This window comes from Rhinoderma darwinii, chromosome 4 (assembly GCF_050947455.1).
Source record: "Rhinoderma darwinii isolate aRhiDar2 chromosome 4, aRhiDar2.hap1, whole genome shotgun sequence".
NCBI lineage: Eukaryota > Metazoa > Chordata > Amphibia > Anura > Rhinodermatidae > Rhinoderma > Rhinoderma darwinii.
In genome coordinates this window covers 191560054-191571236 of record NC_134690.1, presented here as the reverse complement: position 1 = coordinate 191571236, position 11183 = coordinate 191560054, and the positions used below count along the sequence as shown (strand labels likewise).

The 11183-nt window shown below is 37.3% G+C and overlaps 1 long non-coding RNA gene across 1 annotated transcript; it reads right to left on the bottom strand.

Annotated features, from left to right (window-relative positions):
* Window positions 1-10324, bottom strand: LOC142760973 (uncharacterized). Its single transcript, XR_012883472.1, has 8 exons — window positions 10276-10324; window positions 9824-9877; window positions 9071-9160; window positions 8715-8759; window positions 5486-5563; window positions 3661-3696; window positions 3086-3130; window positions 1-54 (listed from the first exon to the last, which is right to left on the bottom strand). It is a non-coding gene; the product is annotated as an uncharacterized LOC142760973 (long non-coding RNA).
* Window positions 10325-11183: the final 859 nt, after the last annotated feature.

The following is an 11183-nucleotide window of genomic DNA, read 5'->3' as shown; positions in this document are numbered from 1 at the left end:
TGGGTCACCTGGAGGACCTGGGAGTCCTGGTCTTCCATCTCTGCCTGCGACACCCTGTAAGTAAAAATACAAAAAATAACTCATCATATTGACATTTTTATTTCTTTAAAAAGAAATAAAAAAAAGCTTATTGATACAGTACATTTACAGTAGTTGCATAACTCATTCTGTTGACTATTGCGACACATCAACAATAAGGTAATTATGGCTGAGTGATATGATTTACAGAATAGGCTTTATTATAGAATATGGTCAAGCAAGCTCTGCATTTGGTAGACTATTAAAATTATGAAGGTATTTGCAAATTATTCTAGTCAGGCTTTATCACTAATAGTGATTGATGTCAAATTATATGTTATTTGTAACGGCCACCGCTTCCACCCGCCGTATACACACACCTTTACACGGCGTCCTCTGGCTTCTGCTCGGCACCGTGTCCTTCCCTGTCTTTTGTCTGGTTGCGACCTCTATCTGCATCCAGGGGAGTTCCCTGCCTGGACCTCTTGCTTGTTGAACGTGACAACCCTCTGCCACCTGCCTTGACCTTTGGATCTGTAGACCGTAATTTATCGTCTGCCGCCTGTCCTGACCTACGCTATACCGGACCCTGCATACTATGAGCTGCTTCAATACCCCTCCTGTCCACGTTGACCATTGCCAAGGGAGACTACTTTTGGGGTAGTGACCTGGGGATTCCCAGCAGCAAATTCCAGATCTCCATATAGGGGTTATAGGGTAAATACCTGGCGATCCCTTAGACTCCACTCCCTGGATTAGCCCCAAATCAAATCCCTTGTTGACACAGTGGGTATACAGCATCCTCTGTATGCCCCGTAACAGTCTCATTATCCATGATTGCTGTGACACTAAAAGATTAAAATTAAAGAGGTTGTCTGGTTATATGTTACTAAAGCTTAATCATAGTATTGATAAAACTTTCTACAATTTTCCAATATAATTTGCGCTTCAATTCCTCACTATTTTTAAGATATTTATTTGCTGTCAGTGAATGAGAACATTGTTTTTTTACATTCACAGGCTATAAATTCGTACATACCTAGCCTAGCTCTCATCTCAGAAGTGATTACAACTGTATCCAGTCTAAAAAGCCTGGACTCCAGACTGACACATTGTAGCAATCTATTAGAAAGATGTGTGCAGCAGCCACTGATGTACTTGGCTGCCAGATTATTGTCTGAACTGGATACAATTGTATCCACTTCTCAGATGAGAGCAGGACTAGGTATGTACACCTCTGAATGTAAACAAGAGTGTTCTCATTCACTGACATCAAACAAATAAAAACATCTTGAAACCGGTGAGGAATTGAATCACAAAGTATATTAGAAAGTTATATGACTTTAAAGGGGTATTCCCATGAGGGACATTTATAACATATCCACCTATCTCTAGGATGGGGCCCCCTAAACCCCATTCTACTTTTGTCTGTTCCCGCTACCTCCCGGCCACTACCTGGTTATATTGTCAGGCGTAACGAAAACAGCTTATCTCACTGAGCTACGCTGTTTCCTTATCTCCCATAGTAGTGAATGGCAGTTACAGAAGCGGCATAGAATGCGAGCTACGCTGTTTTCATAACTACCATTCAGTTCTATGGGACTTACGAAAACAGCGTAGCTCAGCGAGCAACACAGTGGAAGAACGGGGTTTAGGGGGCTCCGTTCCAGAGATAGGTGCGGGTCCCAGAGGTGGGACCCGCATCGATCTGACATTTATGACATATCCTGTGGATATGTCAGAAATGTCTCTCATGGGAAAACCCCTTTAAGTTTCTATACTGTTTAAGCTTTATTTACATAAAACCAGAAAATCCCTTTGATTTGGGATCGAGAAGATCATGAATATGAGGGGACCCATGTAAATCGGTGGAGCACAGAGGCCTCTTCGGCCACACACAGCTCAACATTTGTCCATGAGCTGTGTCGGGTATTGCAGATCAGTCCCATTGAAGAAATAAAGGTCATACTGTGTCTGGTAAAGGCTCAAGGTGCCACGGTGTTCCACTAATCCATTGGTCTCATGATTAATGAGGGTCTCAATGGTCAAAACTGCACAATTCACAATTGAATGGCATACGCTAGTGATGTCATCAATCACTGTTAGTACGAAACCACTTTTAAGAGAATGGCTGACTTATAAAAACATAATGAAGTTATTGCGATATTTCTGATAAAGAAGCATCTTGAGCTTAATCTTTTCCAATTACACCTCTTCGGCAAGAGGCCAAATAATTGTTGAAGTTCTTTAGCTCTGTCTGTTGTCAGCATTTGCACACAATCCTGTACTTACTGAATTTGAACCTCTACCACCCATTACTTAACATATACATATCAATATAAGCATGTGAGTATTGAGGGTAGTATAAAATACTTGTTTGGGTGACTGTCATTATATATTAAAAATCATCTCCTCACAGATATAACGCTCCTTTTCTTGTGATGAAAGAAAAAAAATTGTCAGTTTTCTAAACCTCTGTAAACTGTTTATTAACATCTACCATAGACTGCTGATCTTATTCAATGTGTCATCATCGGAATAAACTGCTTCTTACTTATGCGGTTTTTCTACAATTATAGATGTTGTCAGAGCAATTAGGGTCTGACGTCTATGAATAAGGAAGTGACTATAAGCAAGCAAGTGGAAATACATAGATCCTACAGTATTCTTAAAATGCTTATTGAGAATAGGCAAGGCAATATAGTTACACTATATCACCAGAGCCATGGGTTTGTTTCACACAGACAAGGCAAGTCAATTTGAATGGATGGAAATAGGCGTGTGTGTGTGTTTGTGTGTGTGTGTGTGTGTGTGTGCGTGTGCGTGTGCCTGTGCGTGCGTGTGTGTTTTCGTTCATTCTAATAATTCTTGACTAGTACTTTTGTACACTTTTGAAAATAATATCTATCGACATTCTGCAAGATTCAGTCCCCATACAGTGCTGCAGTAAGATAGGAATTCACCCACTAATACAAGTTGATCTCATAGACCCCCAACAATTGGACCCCAGATTGAGTTGACAAAACCAAAGTAAGCCATTTGCAAATGCAAATTGTCTACTACTCACTTGTGCGCCTGGGGGACCTGGCAACCCAGGAAGACCTTGTGGACCCTAAACAGAATAAATACATATAATAAACATTTTAGTCTAAGCATGTGTTAGCTATTATACCAATCAGGCAATCACCATATAATTTGATAAAATAACATTTAGAAATAAAAACATAAAAATTATATCAATAACATTTCTAAACTTATAAAACATTATTTTTGAATTAGGCATGAAACATTAGTTAATGAATACAAATAAAATGGACCTAGTTTAGTGTCATGTAAACTACAGATGTGTCCTTTCCTCTTATCTCAACATATTTTGAGATGTGTGGCGTGAAAAGACCAGATTTTGCGATACTCTATCATGAGATGTCTATGCTATTTGTGTCTGCGTGGCCACCTAGTGGTTTTAACATGAATTTCAGCCTGTCACAGGTTTTGCTAGAATATCACGATATTGTCTTGAATTTGGTTCATGAGAAATTCATGAGGAGTCCTTAACCAAATTCAAGCAAAGGTAAGGGTGGACACAGCACTATATTGTTCTTAAACATTAAGTACATTTTATATTCAAACTTTAATATTTACCTGTATACCTGGTATTCCTGGGGATCCTACTGGGCCCTATGAATAAGACAATATAAAATAACATGGTATTTAAGGCCAGAGTTTCACACATTTCAACATTCTTCAATGCTTTTTATGGGCTTATCTACACGTAATGGATTTGCTGCTGGAAATTTCCGCAGCATTTCCGCATCAACTAGCAGACAATCCGCTGCAGAAAATCCGCACCATTTCATGCATTTTTTACTGCGGAAAATAGTGCAGACTTTTGTTGCAGTTTATTTGTACATTTTTTTCTAGGGCTATGTGATGGTGATATTTCTTCTTCCTGTGATGTCATTTCCACCCCCTGTAAAAGATTCGGCAGCGTTTCCACAGCAAATTACACAATACATCAGAAAGCGCAGGAAATCACAGCAGCAATTGACATTGACATGCTGCGTAACTAAAATTACGCACTGCAGATGAATTTCATGATGGAATTTTTCCGCAGCGTGTGGATGACATTTGTTAAATCACACTCACTTTGCTACTACTGTATTGCGCTGCATATTTTCCATCATCAATTCTGGAAGAAAAATATGCAGCAATTCCGCTATGTCTGGACAAACCCTAAATCTTTACCTATAGAATGGGCAACATTTGGTAGCGCACAAGTCATTGTAAAAATTGTGGATTACCTGCAACACAACTCCCTATGGGAAACAAGGTGGCGGGTAACCATGAAACCACTTGCCCAATTTAGGCAATGTCAGAAATTTCTTTACCCTAATGACTCACTTTACAAAACAGTAAGTAAATTTGAGAGTAATGCTCTAGAAATAAAAACAAATTTCCTGCCACCCTCCTTATAGCGCAGTAAACAGAATATGTACAGAAGCGTATATATTTATTAATTCAAGTAAGAATGTCACAATGTCCATCAGCTCACCACAACAGAACTCCAACCACTATAAAGGTATATTATGAAATTATTCTGAATTTAGTTTGTCCCTAAATTTATACAGTATGATGCTCACAGTCGGAGTTACACTTTAAAGTGGCTTCACGGTAGAAATTTACTTTAAATGGAAATACATTTTTGGTAAATATATTTAAATGTAGTTTTCTAATAAGCATTGCTCTATTTGTATTCACTTTTTAGCCATACATGCAGAAAACTCAGATACTTCTTAGTGGATCAAGTGCTCTTGGTAATGCCAAAGGCCTCTATAATGCCAAAGAAGTAAAGTAAGAAGAAACTTCTCTGAGTCTGATTAAAACATGTGTACTAATGTCTAGCAATAGTTTTGATAGGTCACAAAAAGCAAAAGCTATTTAAAAAGGTATGAATAAATATTAGGCTGATTCTGTTCTATGACTGGGACGAACACATTAGGTCAGTGGGTAGCAACAAAACATTTACTGAGGAGAAGAGAGAAATGTATTTGGAGCTAGTAAAGATAGACAAACAAGGCAAGAAGTAGAACTACTTAAAAATGCCTCGAGCATGTCGGAGCTTAAACTGCGGAGAACTCTTGAGAATGTAAATACTAAAGTGAAATATGTAACGTACTCTTCCCACAACCCCCAGTTTTTACAGTTTTCACAGAATGCAAAGGAAAAAGTAGAATAACAAGACGACTTTACTTCTTGGCATTAAAGATGATTCAGTGCAGGATTAAAATAACTTTATCTCAAACATATATTTATCAGAGAACTTTGGATCATTACCAAGTCCTGATAATAACTGAAATGATAATGGTTTTTAAAAATGCATTCGATTATCTCTACGGATGACAGTATCCACAGCCCTTCTATTATTGATATTTATTTATTTGTAACATAAAGACACATATGGACATACCTCGGGACCTTCTGTGACTGTCCCAGGTAACCCCGGCTCTCCAGCAGGTCCATGAACACCCGGCAAACCTCTTTCTCCCTGTTAAATTTGTATTAAATATGTTCGGGGACACAAATTTATTCATTTGCAGAAGTTGGGAAACAATTAATGGGCATCATATATGTTGATATATAATTAGAATTTTTTTTACACGTTTCCTTTTCTGAATAAGTTCAAAGGACAGATGAGACATTACTATGCAAAAGTTGGAGACCATCCCTCTGTTTACTTAATGCACAGTTAAAATAGCCATTAAAGAGGAATTCTAGTTAAAGTAAAAAAATTATATATATTTTTATATTTATATATTTAAAGAAGACCTGTGACCTGTCCAGTATATCTGTTTTAGTAAATAAATTGGGGCAGATGTTCTAATGTGTCTGCAGCTCGAATGTGTTGTAAGGCTTCATTCACATCTGCGTTGGGCAGATGTTCACGGGTTCCATCAGACCTTTCCGTAAGGAGAAACCATGAACGGAACCCATAGCTTTCCGTTTGCATTACCATTGGTTTCAATGGTAAGGCTTCAGTTTCAAATGGTTTCCGTTTGTCTCTGTTCCTTAAGGTTTCCGCCTTTTGGCGGAATCAATATGGTAGACGACTACACTATTGTTGAAAAACTGAACGGAGACAAACGGAAACCATTTGCAATGGAAGCATTACCATTGAAATCAATGGTAATGCAAATAAAAAGCTATGGTTTCCGTTTGGTCTCCGTTCATGGGTTCCCCTGACGGAAAAGTCCAACGGAATCCATGAACGGAACCACGACAAAGATGTGAACGAAGCCTAAATTGCACTAAAATCTGGTTCTTGGCATCTTCAGGCATCAGGCATCTTCGTGCTGTTTGGCACATATCTTGTAAAACTAGATGTTTGTACCACACCGGACACTTTTTTAATGTGTTCTGAAAACAGGCACGTGGTTTAACTGAAAAGGGGGCGTGGCTTAAAGTGCGCCATCGTGTGTTGAAGAAACTGGCACAAAATTCTTTTGCAAACGAAGTTAAATAAATAGTGGTATAAAAAGGAGAAAAGTGTCTGGCAGGTCAAGTAAGATGCGCCAAATTTATCACACAACATTCAACACTGTGATAAATTTGGTGCCTTGTCTAAGTTTACACTGTCTAAATCGTATACTGCATTAGTACATCTGCCCCATTGTATTCCCATGAAATAATAAATCTGGAGCATCTTTTCTTAGAAATCTATGATGTGCCATTCCTCTTTTATTCCTCCTAGAAATTTATGAATAAATTGACAACTTAGCGTTACTTGTTGGGGGTGTGTTCCTACACAGACTTATACTGTCCAATCAGTCCTGACAGAGTGAGACTATGTAATGACACACTTATGACAATGGGAATGGTAACACCCACTTGTCAATTTATTCATAAAGTTCTAGGCGGATGAACTGAGGAATGGAACAATGCAGAGTCATAAGAAAATATATTACAGAATTGTTATTTCATGGGGAAAACAAGTTTTTACTAAAATAGACACATCAGCAGAGGTGACTGGTGCTATTTAAACTACTACTCTTTGAGTTCTGCTTACCTGCCATTTATTTTCCTCAGTGCTTTTCAGCAACTAAGCTGAGTCTAAAAGCTTATTCACACAACCGAGTGCAAACTCGGACGTGAAAAACGGCAGTTTTTCACGGCCGAGTTACACTCTTGTGGGACTTGTTTTTACAAATCCCTCATAGACTTATGTTTATCGAGGGATCTGTGAAAACAGAAGAAAATAGGACATATTCTATTCTTCAATGGACCCTCCACGCGGTCCGTTAAAACAATGGCCATGTGATCGGCCCCATTGAAATACATACGTCTGTGTGACGGACGTTGTTTTAACGGCCGTCACATGGACGTATACAACATTCGTGTGAATAGGCCCTAAATCTGACATATTTGGAACAGTATTTCACCAAAGCAATAAAAGACCTGTTGAACCATGTCTACAACCATCAGTAAAGCATGTATGAGGTTCAGTTGAAACTTGGGGAAGTATAGCAAGAATATTTGATTGAGGAAAAAATTATATAGCATGAAAACAAGCTCAAACTCAGTGCTGTAAAAAACAGACATTCTTATCATATAAGCTACGTATGTTCTCAGCACAATGGACTTGCCACTCCACCATCATTGAGTGTTTTTGGGATTACTTGCAGTGTGAGGAGAAGACAATGCATCCAACTTTAAGACTGAACTTGATATTTTTTTCAAGAAAAAAGAATGGAAGCTGTGATAATGGAAAGGGCAGACACACAAAACAATAGAGAATGTAGTGTTATATTCAGTTGTGGGTTCTGTGTAGATTCCTGTTAAATATATCTAGATGTATGTGATATTTCATTGTTCCTGACAATGAAGACAACTTATAATTAAGGGCCTTTTTTACTAAAAATGTAAGTGTACATATCATTATAAATAAGTAAATAAATTACAATCCCTCCATAGTCCTTCTGCAGACATAAATTATATGTAGAGCAGAAAACAAATGTTGCGTCTCTACACTGCTGAGTGGGTGGGTCCTGGTGCGATGTCAGAAATGTGCTGAGTGCAATCTGATGTTTCTATCCCGCTGCTCTTTTCACAGACCCGATTCACCCACTGAAGTTACTGGGTCCATGAAAACTATCGGGTGCCACTTGGATGCCGTGAAAAACAGCCTGAGTGGCACTCGGTCTTGTGCACTCGGTCTTGTGTAACTGCCTCCCCCTCCTCCCCCTCCTCCCCCTCCTCCCCGTCTTCTATTTACTGTTTTACTCTCGACAGATTTTGCTTTGCAAACATTTACAGAAACCCTGCAGGCACAGATGTAGCAATCCTTATCTTGACTCTGATAACTTGTTGCAGCGGGATATCTTATCATTTAAGCAATTGAAAACTATTGAAAAAGTCAAGTTAAAGTTTCTTTCCACCGTGTATTTAATCCGTTAAAAATCAAGTTAAAGATCATTAAAAGTCAAGTTAAAGAACGCTACATCTGTAAGCAGTGGGAGAACTACAGGCTGCTGAAAGGTAAGGAAGATACCACTTTCCTCTTTTAAGGTATATTACAAAGTTTCCTGTACTGCTGAGTTATAAAAAAAAAAAAAAGTTTAAACAAGATGGTCTCTAATGTTTGCAAAGTATGTATGATCAAATGCAAGTTCTATAAATACATTTCCAAAATTAAAATTTACCTTGGGGCCCCGTGGACCAGGTGCACCAGATATTCCATTTGATCCCTAATAACAACACAATGTGGACAATAAATTGCTAAGACGTGGCACAAGACTTGACCACAAATATAAGGCGCATGCTGTTATATATGGAGTCAAAAAGTTTTATCAGATCTAAACAAAGGAATGAAAGGGTGAAAGATTTGAGATAAAAACAGGTGTATTGGAGAGTTAAGAGAAAATACTGCACATGTGATATAAAACTTACAGTAAATTTCTAGATATTGTAATTGAATATAGAAAATGTGACATTATATCATTGGATAAATTGATATAGAAATGCATTTGGAATAGCACAGTAAAACTTAAATGCTTACCGGTTCCCCAGGTAAACCAAATCCTTGTGGTCCTGGTTCTCCTCTGGGACCTGGGGGTCCAGGAGATCCTATAGGGCCACCTGAATCCCCCTATAATAAAATGACAGCTATTTTTACATATTTATATGAAGGAAAACACAAACAAATACTGTGTACAAACTTTATATAGCAAAAGAGCTTTACAACAACTTATCTTTCGACATAGCTTTCACGTGAACAAACACCATTTATCAATTTTTTAAGTTCTATTTGTATTAGAAGAAGATGAGGTTTAATACCGTGGTCCATTGAATATTTATACTGATGTATATGCATAAAAGTCCATTATTATAATGGAACATTAGAAAAGGTACTCAAGTTATAAAAAACAATAATAATTAGCCAAAACTTGATTCTATCTGGCCTGAACGAAAGAGGTAAGCTTTGTGATGAGATGAATAAGTAGTTATTGTTGTAAAATAAGTGGGTGTTAGACATTGTTAATCGTGTGAAATAAACATTTCTTAGCAACTATTACGACGTGAATTTTCTATGTATTTCTCTTCTAATTACATCTTAGTCATATAGTGCAGGACACTGATATTACATCTCTCTACATGATATTTTCATATTAAATATAACAATGAATCACTAAGGAAGCAAACTCAATGATAGGAAATGATTCACCAAGGGTACAACTAACTTAGAAAATGTTGCACAAAAATCGAATTGAAAGTTAAAGAATAAGCATAAAGTTAACTTTAGAAAATATACCTTCTCTCCTTTGGTACCTGGTATTCCAGGTGTCCCATGTTCTCCAGATAATCCCTGTTATAATAATATATAATTGAGAGAGAGAATGCAGATCACTGGAAAACAAAATGAAAGTGGGGAAAGTAGCACAGTATATGATGGAGGCAAAAATAATCATGATTTTCATATCATGAGCTCGCTAGCTGCTGAAGGTGGTCACAGTGGAGTGGGGCTCCATTCCAAGTTTTGCAATGGGGCCCTATGGTTGATTGTTACACCTTTGGCTGTTCTCTAGTTGCAATCCAATTACCTTTAAATGTTTGGGTCAAAACCCAAAAGAAGTGGATGGAATAAGAAACAAAACTATAACAAGAAGATTCACCACATTTCTAGTTCAAACATGTCAATATTATGAATGTTTTATATTTCACCTATATGGCAAAAATAGTGTGATTTGTGAAAACGATACATACTACTTCTCCGGGTGAGCCTTTTGGTCCTGTAGATCCAGGTTCGCCTTTTGGCCCCTAAAATATTTCAAACCCTATTAATAATTGTTAGTGGCATCAGAAGGGATTATATTGCAATAGTAATACTATGACAAGCTACAGATGTGCTTCACAGAGCTGAAACTATATTATTATTTTATAAATATATATATAAATGATGTCATTATATGCCTTATACCAATAATATGTCATCACAGTGTGCATTATTTCTGTTATAACATGACTTTATGCATTAAGCCTATCCTGGGACATCACTGAATAATTACTGAGTTGCAAATTCACTGAGCAATATTAATAACAATCTAAACCTAGTAGATTATCCTGGTACTTTTGTATTCTTGTGTGTATTATCTTTATGATGTGACATCACTGTATGAATTGTTCTTGTACCGTGACATCATTATAATTTATATATATATAAATATACAGCACACAAGAAAAGGCGTTCTTGCACCTGTCTACATGTTTTGTTTCATTTTGTTGGAATGTGCTGTTCAAACTTTTGTGTTGTTTGTGTGATCCATATACTGAACTAGGTAAATTTACTGTCATTGATTATCTAGGAAGCTGGAATATTGCTTTGTTAATTACAAAAAAATCAACATAATCATACCTGAATACCAGGAGCTCCTGCAAATCCCGGCAATCCTGGATGCCCTGGTTCACCCTTAATCACAAAATCCAGTAAATATTAGAAGAATTTATGTTGCACATAAAAACTGAAAGTAAAACAATTCTAGTATACGCATTAGGGCGCATTCAGACTTTGCAATTGTGGTTAAAAACTGTATAAAAAAACCTCATCAAATGATGCGTTTTTTGATGTGTTTGCATTTGTTACTTTAGAACATACTAAAATTGTGGTAATACCG